We start from the raw sequence: 9,395 nt of genomic DNA on the forward strand, positions 1-9,395 counted from the left end.
CAACATGTGGATACAGCATACTGCAGCCACAGAAGAACCAAAAAGCTAAGTAGAAAGGGCTGTAGGCATGGCCTAAAACACGGCTTCTATATAGCTCACCATGACATCTTCAAGCAAAGACGAGATGGAGCGTTAGCTGAGATGTCCATTTTAAGCTGGCATATATGATCAGCTATATACTGGCTTATTTGAGCTATAGGTTGTAGACTATAGTTGCTGCAGTCGACAAGCTTAACCAGGGCCCGTATTCCGAGTTTGCGTCGTTATCGAAAGTGTCGCGCTATCCCTTACCTTGAGTCATCCGATTGGTGGAAACGCCGGAACATGATGCGGCTACTTCTTCCGGTTCCATAGTGGCAAAACCCGGTTCCGGTGTTTCGACCAATCAGATGATTCGAGGTGACGTAAGATAGCGACACTTCGATAACGACGCAAACTCGAAATACGGGCCTAGTCCTCTTCGAGATGGTTTTTCGTTTCCTGGAATAGTGGTAAAAGGCCACTCAAGAAGTCATTTCATTACCAAAGAGAGAAAACACAAATCGAAGCCAAACTGTGCAAAGAAGACTCATCACATAACCAAGCAAAATGTTATGTGCGCCTCATTTGTCCCATACGCAAAATTTTGCCATCATCCTTATTTTACAAAACTCGAACTAGGATTGCACCTTTAAAACAAATAATTTCTTTTGTCTATTTTAAAAGTTATGCATCATATTTTTAAAAACTTCCGAGAGCACTGTCGTATCTATACTGCAGGAATGCGAAAGCTTGAGCGTTGCTGGTGCACACGGTGCATCATGTTTGCTTTCATGTCATTATTCACTAAATGCACCGTCATTATCATCGCTAATGTCATCGTCATTATCACTAACTGCAGCGCCATTGCAATCACTACTATCCTCCTCATGGTAGACAAGGAGAATTATGAGGTGCATTTCACGATCTCAGGCGTGGCGCAGGTGGTTAAGGGGATCAGAGGGATGGAGGTTTGATTTCCGGCGCAGATGGAATTTTTTATGTTAATTACTAATTAATTATCAAATGTTATGATATCACCACTACTAAATTACTAATAACGTCTACGACGTCATCCGATTGATTTAACAGACTCAACATGGACGAACGTCTATTAAATTACACCGAAATAGTCGAAAATTATAGACAAAGCAGAGAACTGGTGCCACCACCAGGTAAGCGTCTGAACAATAAAGAGGCGATGCGTCTACAGGCAGGGAATTACACCCACCCGGTCTGGGCCTATCACGTCCAGAAAGATGGGCGACAGGACGATAAATGCAAGCAATGTGGGAAGACTTGTGTTGTGGCTGTATGAAGAAGGATAAGAAAATGCACGGGCCTGCTACTGGCTCTGCAGCTGAGCCACCTCCGCTGCCTGATTGATTTACTGAATGATTTATAGGAAGGGAAAGGCGCGGTAACTGTCTCACTTGTTTTCTGTGGACACCGCAACCGCGCCGTAAGGGAAGGGAGGAAGGTGGTAGTGAAAATGGAAAGAGAGAAAGAGGAGCTGTAGTGGAGGGCTACGGAGTAATTTCGACCACCTGGGGATCTTTAACGTGCGCTGACATCGCACAGCACACGGACGCCTCTTCGTTTCGCCTCCATCGAAATACAGCCGCCGAGGTCGGGTTCGAACTCGGGTACTCCGGCACAGTGGACTGGCGTCTTACCACTGCACCACCCCGGTGGGGCAACCTCCGCCGCCTCGTGCGGACAGGAGAGCAAATAGAGAAAGACGCGCGTCGCAACAGACGAAAGATGTCCGCGCGAGCGGCGCATCTGATTAGTCGACAGATAAGTGACGTCACCAAGCCACCAAATTCGAAGCGATCAGCCAGAAGTCTCATACCCGGGTTCGAAGCCGACCTCGGCGGCTGCGTTTCGATGGAGGCGAAACGAAGAGGCGTCGTGTGCTGTGCGATGTCAGCGTACGTTAAAGATCCCCAGGTGGTCGAAATTACTCCGTAGCCCTCCACTACGGCTCCTCTTTCTCTCTTTCCACTTTCACTCCCACCTTCCTCCCTTCCCTTACGGCGCGGTTGCGGTGTCCACAGAAAACAAGTGAGACAGTTACCGTGCCTTTCCCTTCCTATAAATAAATCAGTTTTGTCTAGCGTTCCTGCCATCTGCAATCCCATAAAGCCCCTCGAGAGGCTTTACAATCCCACACTTGAACGCGCGCCAAGGAACGCCAAGGAACGCCACACGACAGGAGCGATATGGTGTACCGTCCAAACGCACACTTGTCGGAGAGTGTGTGACAGATACTGCGCCTTTCCTTTCCTGTAAATCAATTATAATTATATGTAGCACTGCAACAAACGCCGATAAAAGGCAAACAATGAGAGGCAAATGATAGGAGAGGGAATGTAGGCTTTCATTATTCTTCTAGTCCTATTCCTCTGTACTCCTCTCACCTGCCGCCGTGGCTTAATGGTTAGGATGCTCGGTTAATTGCTAAGGCGGAGTACCCGGGTTCGATCCCAGCCGCGGCGGCCATAACTCAATGGAGGCAAAACACGTCTGTGTGCCGTGCGATGTAAGCAAAAACTTTAAACTGGTTTACATAGGAAATGAAAGGCGCAGTATCTGTCAATCTCCACAGACGCTCGAACCTCGCTGTAAAGGAAGGAAGGTGGTATTGAAAGATGCCATAATGGGGGACTCCATAAAAACTGATATCACTGCGGTAACTCGCACTGGACAAATGAGAAACATCCTCATCACGAGTTTTATTATCACTAATTTCGTTATCACTGATTTTCTCTCTAACTATCTTATCTAACAGCAGTTTCCTTATCACTGATTTCTTTTAGTAATCTCATCACTTTCTTATTTTTCTCATCACTAATTCCCTTGTCACCAGCCCTTGTCACTAATTTCCCTATCACTAATTTAATTATCACCTATTCCCTATTTAACTACGGCGTCTCTCATAGCCTGAGTCGCTTTAAGACGTTAACCCCCATAAACCAAACCAAACCAAACCGTGCCGCACAGCGAAAATTTCTTTTCCTTGGCGCGCGTTCGTTGCAGTGCTCCTGCAAGTGCGGGATCGGCGGTATGGAGTCGCCCCTGTCCAGGATTTTTACACGCTACGTCGTGGTTGCTGTCGCGTGTAAGTTTACAACAAACGTGCACGACATAAAACATAAACGATTCATTATTCTGCGCTTAGCCGAGACTCGAAGAGGAGATGATTGACCTCAAAAAGATTATTAGCTTTGAAATCAAAGGCAGTGTTGACCATTGACCGTTAATAATGAAAATGGTAACTGTATAAATAAAATGTCACAAAAATTACACCACCACGCATGAGACATAATTGTTACGAAATATCTAGATTAGCAGAAGCGTGCACAATAAGGAACCGGAGACAGCGTGTCAAGGGAACCACCGCGGTACGTTTTGGTGACCTCGAGACACTGAGAGCTGTGGAAGAACATGCAATTTAAAATAGACTTTGTATACACTCACAAGTTGCACACTCCGTTCGAACTGCATCCGTATTCGTCGCGTCGAGAGTCGTCCCTATTTTCGAGTTTCGTTGCCGTAACCCCGTAGCACCGTGACTCCACTTCCCGCCTCGCGATGCCGCGACGCCGTCTCCCTCGTCCTCATTGGTTGATCGCGGTCATGTGGAGTAAGCGAGTTAGCGTGCCGTGCGCTTCTCTAGGGAGCGTTTTCAGTTTTGGTTTCTGTTTCGTCACTTGGTCACCATTTCAGAAGTTTCTCCAAAGCCCATGGGAACAGAATACTTTTGAACCTGGGTCCGTACGTGTGCGTTGTGTACGGCCCTTGAAGCTTTCCCTTGCTGTGATGAGTTGGCGCGCGCCTTCAGATAGGGAATATACGACGCGACAGACGGCCTGAATGTACAGTATCGATAAGGGCAATTCAAGTCGACGGTCTGCGCACGACTGTATGAGGTAAATATAAAATGTAATATTCTGCCTTTTCCCTTGGCAGCACATTATGAGATAGCCAGCGTACTTGTCATACTTCTCTAGTACTTGTATATTACGTCTGTAGCGTCATGATCGGTGCACTAGTGTTTCAGCGCTTAGCCCTGGTGTATCCAATGCCGCGTAAGATAGGTTGAAGGGCTAAATGGCAAGTTGCCCATTTGGTAGCGAACAACGGCGTTGTGCAAAATACACTCAGAAGGTGAAACTCAATGTTTTCTTTTATTTTCTCTGTCGACAAGAGTCGTTCTTTCTTTTTTTTTTTTTTAGCGCATTACGAAATGCCTTGAATATTTGGGGGCTGGGATTTAAAAAATTCCTATGCAAAATCTACAACACCATACGAGCTGAAATAACGTTCACAAAGTAACAAAATATAGTCTACGTTATCTGATAAGTGATTTAACATCGGTACTTGCCTAGATTTTCCGAAATCGAGAGAAAAATGCTCTCGGTGGCGTGCACAATTTTCGCAGGAGTCGAAAAGCTATTTTGACATGGTGCGTCATCGGCCGGGATGAAGCTTGCCTCACTGCTCGACAGATGGCGTACCATGTCAAAGAAGCGTATCAAACCTTCTTAGTTGATGTCTCTTTCGACAATTGTGTGTGTGTGTGTGTGCTTTATTAGCTGGGACACCAATCTGGTTTCCACCCGTTACAAAGGGACTAGCTAACACTATCATCATCATCATCATCATCAGCGTTTCGACTCTCCTGCGAAAATTGTGCACGCCGCCGAGAGTAGTTTTTCTTCGATTTCGGAAAATCTAGGCAAGTACCGATGTTGAATCACTTATCAGATAACGTAGACGATATTGTTCATCGACGGCGGCCCTACCCTCGAGGGTCGCCGTCTTCAGTTTTCCCGGTGCGGACTTGGGGACTGCCTGAGGAAAGAACGGCGGCTGGTGGAAAACTGTCTCGGCGGTGGTGACCTGGACTGGCGTCGCTGGAGGGACGCAGGTGGGACGTGGTCGCTGAGGTATTGGTCGATATCCCGAGGTCGTTCGCCATAGCGCGGCCGAGGGGCATCCGGGGAAAATCCGCGCAAGCCCATCCGACGGTACGGGCAGTGGCGCAGAACGTGACCGATTGTTCGGCGTACGCCACGCGTGTGCTTTGCGAACGGGTGGTCGAGGTTCAGGCGCACCAGTCGAAACTGGATATTGCGGTGGAGGACGTGCGGGAGGAGCAGGGTTGCTGGGTGCCAATTGTTCAGGCGCAGGTGTACGCAACACGTCGCTGTACGTCATGATCTGTGGCGCAGGCGGCTGGAGTGATGGTACTGATGGCACTGATGGCACTGCTTGGCGGAGCTCTTCGCGCACAATATCCGAGATGCCCCCAACACGTGGATGTTGTTCGAGAGAGGGCAGCTTTTGCAGCTCTTCGCGCACGATGCTTCGGATAAGCTCTCGAAGGGCTTCCCTGTCGTTTCCGGCCATTGGCAAGCGGAAGTCTACAGCAGCAATGTTCGCAGAGCGATCGAAATGTACAAATCGCTGATTCAAGGCACGCTCGATGCTTGTTGCTTCTCTCGTAAAATCAGCAACAGTACGTGGAGGATCACGTACAAGGCCAACGAACAGCTGCTCCTTGACGCCTTGCATAAGGTAGCGCACCTTCTTTACTTCCGACATGGACGGGTCCGCCCGGTTGAAAAGCCGAGTCATTTCTTCCACAAACATGGCGACGCTTTCATTAGGCCGCTGTGCTCGGGACTGTAGAGCGAGTTCGGCCATCTCTTTTCTTGCATCGTTGCCGAATGTTGCGAGCAGCTGCCGCCGGAAATCCTGCCAGGTGGAAATGGTAGCCTCATGGTTTTCGAACCACATCTTGGCGGCGTCTTCTAGTGCGAAATAAACATTCTGCAATTTTCGCTCCTCGTCCCACGCATTAAACACAGCGACCCGGTCGTAGCTGGTCAGCCAGTCCTCAACGTCTTCGAACTTGTCGCCATGAAACGGCGTGGGCATACGTGGAGTATGGCAGATCAGCTGCTGGGCACTCACGGGAAACTGAGTGGTGGTCTGAATTGCCGCAGTAGTCATCGTGGTTCGCGGTGGGGAAACAAGAGGACCACACTCGGGTGCTAAGCCTCTCAAGCGACGGCTCGCCTTGTGCACAGGTGTCGTGTCCACGGTGTGTAGATGGGCGCAGGGGGCAGCCAGAGGCTCTTCGTACATGGGATCTACCCAGCACCTCCACCAAAAATGTCACAGAAGCCAGTGAAACTGGTCCAGCAGGTTTACTTAGGATTAGGTAAAAGCACCGGCAAGATCAGGCACGGAACCGACTGGCGGGCGAGCACCGAGAGCGAAGAAGACGAGCGCGTGCCAGTCTCCCGAGCTCGCCACATGGCGGCGCCAGTAAGATAACATTGCGGCAATATTTTGCTGCTTTGTGAACGTCAGGCTATGAGAGACGCCGTAGTGGAGAACTCCGGAAGTTTTGACCACCTTAGGTTCTTTAACGTGCTCTGACATCGCACAGCAGATGGGCGCCTTGCCTGTCGCCTCCATCGAAAAGCGGCCGCCGAGGTCGGGATTCGATCCGCGCACCCTTGGGAACAGTAGACGAGCGCCGTAACCACTGCGCCATCTCATAACATCCGACCGCTTGAAGTGTGAGCTTGTGGACCACATTGATGTCACACAAAAAGGTCATGACCTTGACCCTTTGACATTTGGGTGACCTTTGACCTTTAAATGATCTTTCAAACTTGGAGTTGAAGATAAAGTGGAAGGGGGTGGATAAGGAGCAATGATGTACTATAGTGCCTAGAAGGTTTTAAACCTTCTAGGCACTATAGATGTACCGTCCAAATGCATACTTGTCGGAGAAAGTGTGACAGATACTGCGCCTTTCCTTCCTGTAAACCAATCATATATGTAGCACTGCAACGAACGCCGATAGAAGGCAAACAATGAGAGGCATATGATAGGAGAGGAAGGGTAGGCTGTGGTCATTCTCCTCTTAAGAGACATCTAAGAGACCCTCTAATTGTTTTGCGCCTTTCCTCTAAACCAATAACAGAACGCCGGCGAACATTGATACGTTCAGCGGAACGCTGGCTGTGTTAGACTAGGGAAGCGCAATCTACCGGGTGCACCAGAATCTCAGGCTTTCGCATTTCTTCACTGCAGATTCCGCAGTGTGCTCTCGAAATTTTGAAGCGAAAGCTTTACTTTGCCAGGTTTTCAAGCCGCCAGCATGGACTCAAATGTGACCTTGAAAAACTTTGGTAAAAAAAAAAAAAATCCTGAACTGAGCCGTAAGGGAAGGGAAAAAGGTGGGAACGAAGAGGAAGGAGAGAAAGGGGTGCTGTAGTGGAGGGCTCCGTAGTAATTTCTACCACACCGCCGGGGTGGCGCAGTGGTAAGACGCCCGACTACTGTGCCGGAGTTCCCGGGCTCGAACCCGACCTCGGCGGCTGCGTTTCGATGGAGGCGAAACGAATGGCGTCCGTGTGCTGTGCGATGTCAGCGCACGTTAAAGATCCCCAGGTGGTCGAAATTACTCCATAGCCCTCCACTACGGCTCCCCTTTCTCTCTTTCCACTTTCACTCCCACCTTCCTCCCCTCCCTTGCGGCGCGGTTCAGGTGTCCACAGAGCAAGTGTGACAGATACTGCGCCTTTCCCTTCCTGTGAACCAACCAACCAACCAACCAACCAACCAACCAACCAACCAACCAACCAACCAACCAACCAACCAACCAACCAACCAACCAACCAACCAACCAACCAACCAACCAACCAACCAACCAACCAACCAACCAACCAACCAACCAACCAACCAACCAACCAACCAACCAACCAACCAACCAACCAACCAACCAACCAACCAACCAACCAACCAACCAACCAACCAACCAACCAACCAACCAACCAACCAACCAACCAACCAACCAACCAACCAACCAACCAACCAACCAACCAACCAACCAACCAACCAACCAACCAACCAACCAACCAACCAACCAACCAACCAACCAACCAACCAACCAACCAACCAACCAACCAACCAACCAACCAACCAACCAACCAACCAACCAACCAACCAACCAACCAACCAACCAACCAACCAACCAACCAACCAACCAACCAACCAACCAACCAACCAACCAACCAACCAACCAACCAACCAACCAACCAACCAACCAACCAACCAACCAACCAACCAACCAACCAACCAACCAACCAACCAACCAACCAACCAACCAACCAACCAACCAACCAACCAACCAACCAACCAACCAACCAACCAACCAACCAACCAACCAACCAACCAACCAACCAACCAACCAACCAACCAACCAACCAACCAACCAACCAACCAACCAACCAACCAACCAACCAACCAACCAACCAACCAACCAACCAACCAACCAACCAACCAACCAACCAACCAACCAACCAACCAACCAACCAACCAACCAACCAACCAACCAACCAACCAACCAACCAACCAACCAACCAACCAACCAACCAACCAACCAACCAACCAACCAACCAACCAACCAACCAACCAACCAACCAACCAACCAACCAACCAACCAACCAACCAACCAACCAACCAACCAACCAACCAACCAACCAACCAACCAACCAACCAACCAACCAACCAACCAACCAACCAACCAACCAACCAACCAACCAACCAACCAACCAACCAACCAACCAACCAACCAACCAACCAACCAACCAACCAACCAACCAACCAACCAACCAACCAACCAACCAACCAACCAACCAACCAACCAACCAACCAACCAACCAACCAACCAACCAACCAACCAACCAACCAACCAACCAACCAACCAACCAACCAACCAACCAACCAACCAACCAACCAACCAACCAACCAACCAACCAACCAACCAACCAACCAACCAACCAACCAACCAACCAACCAACCAACCAACCAACCAACCAACCAACCAACCAACCAACCAACCAACCAACCAACCAACCAACCAACCAACCAACCAACCAACCAACCAACCAACCAACCAACCAACCAACCAACCAACCAACCAACCAACCAACCAACCAACCAACCAACCAACCAACCAACCAACCAACCAACCAACCAACCAACCAACCAACCAACCAACCAACCAACCAACCAACCAACCAACCAACCAACCAACCAACCAACCAACCAACCAACCAACCAACCAACCAACCAACCAACCAACCAACCAACCAACCAACCAACCAACCAACCAACCAACCAACCAACCAACCAACCAACCAACCAACCAACCAACCAACCAACCAACCAACCAACCAACCAACCAACCAACCAACCAACCAACCAACCAACCAACCAACCAACCAACCAACCAACCAACCAACCAACCAACCAACCAACCAACCAACCAACCAACCAACCAACCA

The 9,395-nt window shown here is 49.5% G+C and overlaps 1 protein-coding gene across 1 annotated transcript in view; it reads right to left on the reverse strand.

Moving 5' to 3' along the window:
• LOC146179042 (activating signal cointegrator 1 complex subunit 1) overlaps positions 1 to 3,598 on the reverse strand; it is a 48,112-nt gene extending 44,514 nt beyond the window's left edge. Inside the window, exon 1 of the mRNA XM_084578761.1 lies at positions 3,502 to 3,598. The gene's annotated coding sequence lies outside the window, so the exon portion shown is untranslated. The remainder of the gene's footprint in view (positions 1 to 3,501) is intronic.
• Between the last annotated feature and the right edge of the window lie 5,797 nt (positions 3,599 to 9,395).

The sequence above is a fragment of the Amblyomma maculatum genome, chromosome 9 (genome assembly GCF_055883805.1).
Source record: "Amblyomma maculatum isolate TAMU_Amacu chromosome 9, ASM5588380v1, whole genome shotgun sequence".
NCBI lineage: Eukaryota > Metazoa > Arthropoda > Arachnida > Ixodida > Ixodidae > Amblyomma > Amblyomma maculatum.